Source organism: Pseudorasbora parva, chromosome 9 (genome assembly GCF_024679245.1).
Source record: "Pseudorasbora parva isolate DD20220531a chromosome 9, ASM2467924v1, whole genome shotgun sequence".
NCBI lineage: Eukaryota > Metazoa > Chordata > Actinopteri > Cypriniformes > Gobionidae > Pseudorasbora > Pseudorasbora parva.
In genome coordinates, this window is record NC_090180.1 from 8,624,388 (window position 1) to 8,627,216 (window position 2,829).

Genomic DNA, 2,829 nt, shown 5'->3' on the forward strand with positions numbered 1-2,829 from the left:
TCATTCAGATCGGTGGCAGCAGTCAGTGAACTTCGAAACAGGCTTGCAGTTCCCCTCTGCGTCATTGGTCCATCTCTTTATTTACTTAACGGTTGGAAGTTTCTGCATATAGGTCGGGATAAAGATGAACCAGACAGTAATTACTCAGATTGAAGACTGATCAGACATTACTTGGTTTTTAGGAAAAACAATGTTGGAAATCTGAAGCTGGTATTGTGTCATAGATGATATGAATTGCATCATGTTATTCCTAGCAGTTATGGATGATGCAGTCATAATGAGGCTTACATCACCCTGTTGAACATGTTGCCCTATATCAGCTCTAGAAATCGGCAGGGTGCAAAACTCAAGGGCCACAGCCCTAGTTCCAACCCACCTGGAGTTTTCAACTTAAGACAGAATGACTTGACAAGCTAGATCAGGTGTGTTTTATGAACTCTGCAGGGCTGTGGCCCTCCAGGAACTGAGTTTTGCCCCCCTTCATACAATGCCATGCTCTCTTATTTGTAAGTTTGATTTTGCAAAGGGACACATCTCTGTTGTACAAGAGACAAGCCAAGAAGCACAGAGTAGAAACTGAATCTAAACTGAGGACATGATAGATTTTTGCATTTTCTTTCATAATACATTCGTTTATAACCCTTTTGCCATTTTTTTTGTGTGTGTGTTACAAACAGGACAGGTGACGGGTAGCATAAGCTATACACTCTCAAAAAAAAAGATACAGGCGGTACCCTAAGCCGGTACAATAGAGAAAAGGTAGGCTACATCTTTGTACCTTTCACGTAATTGGTACATATATAACCCTAAATGGAACATATTAGTACCTTTAAAAGGTACATATCAGTACTTAAAGAGTGTGAATTAATACATATTAGTACCTTCTTAGGGTACCGCCCCAGTGACAGTGTACATAAACATAAAATGTAAAATATCTTGGAAAATATAGCCAGTTGTTTTAGATTATATTAATATAATTTAATATTAGTTGTTTTAATTGTCATTTTTGAATTCAGCACATCAAAATACATAATAAACAGCACATTTTTTTGAATCCAAAGAAGAGGACTTCTGAAAAATTGTAGACAAGTGCCATTTTTGTAGCGCTACAATGGTTAGGTCAAAGACAAAATCTGTGACACACTGATCACATCAACAGATGTCCATAGTGTTGACCAATTGTACACTAACATTTATGTAATTGGCTGTTTTATGGGAAAAGCATTTTGAAGGTAGCTCAACATAGTGGATTTATTTTAAAACTATGTTCACTTAGAACTTAGTAGTACTGAGAAATAGTATTTTCTTGTAAAATGTAATTCAATAATCTTTTTTTTATTATTAACAACTGCAAACTATTTTTTTACAGTGTAGCTGAAGGTCTAAATAAATTGAAACAATTAATTGAGTAGCCTACTCAAAAATATTTAAGTTGTTTTATTAAAGTACAGATTCCTCATAATAATTAAACGTGTTAATAATTAACCACTGATTCTGTAATGCTTTCACTAAAGACTGCTATTGATTCAAATAAATAATTTAACCTGAAACAAACTGCAGACTATTAAAGATGGTCAATTAATGCTCAGTCAAGCATGCACTCTCTCTGAAAATAAATTCAATAATTAATAAAACACCCTCAAAATAAGGGCCATTGTTCACCAGCCTCCCAGTGGAAACAGGCTGACTGTCTATCAGTCTGACAGTCTCCTCCTCAGTCCCTCTGACAGTTTCTCCCTCTGACAGTTTGCTCTAAAAACTGACTTTGAAGTTCGCTCTGAAAACGAATGCGAGAACACCATCGCTTCGCAACAGTGGAACAGTTTGACAGCTACAACCGACTGCTAACCTAGTTTAACATTGTTTATTAATCATGCGACAGTCACATATCTGGCAGAAATAATAACTCTCTTCCGAACCAACCAGTTAAAAATAAAATTGTACTCATAAGTAATTATTTGAAAATGTGTTTATTAATAATAGTAAATGCAATAACTCTTTCAGACTTTATAACATTTAGATTATATATATAGGAGGCCTGTGATATTTGAAGGTCAAACATCTCAAACATAATCATACTTTATCACCATTAAAATACACAAGCAAACAATATATTTATTCAAACATTATAAGTGTGGAAAAGTAAACCACAGCAAGACAAGAAGTGGCTTAATCAAAATTGGATTGAAAGTTTGGTCCATGGCAGCTTATTTTGGCAAAGAACCGCCCACTCAGACAGGAAGAGGCCGGGTGATTGACGTTTAAAGTGACCAACCACAGTTTGTTTTAGTTTTTTTGTGCCATTTAGGGCTAGGATTATCTGAAAATGATAATAGTGATAAAAAGACTGAAACATTTTTAGGCTCTGCTAATGACATGCAGAGGGGGACAAACAAGATATTGTGGCCAAGAATTTTAGTTAAAGGTGGGGTAAGTCTTATTTCAAAACTGTTTTAGAAAAAGGACAGAGTGGAATAACAAACTTGTAGCCAATCAGCAGGTAAGGGGCGTGTCTACTATTGATGGTGAGAAGAGCGCTCCCTCTGTGCACGTCATTATTCAAAACACACGAGTCACACATGACGGACATTAGCCGAGAACTAGCCTAATATCTGCTGCTTCACTATGCTCGTGTGTCATGTTCGCTTGTTAGTCCATTTGCGATCGTATTGTGTCTCACTTCAGCGATGATAAAGACCCGTTCATTTCCACACCGTATGGAGCATCTGAATCTCCTCACTGTGTGCTTCAAGCATCAGCGCACACAAAGTCTCCGACAATTAAGATACTCCTAATATATGTCTGTTTACTCTTTTCATGATCTATATA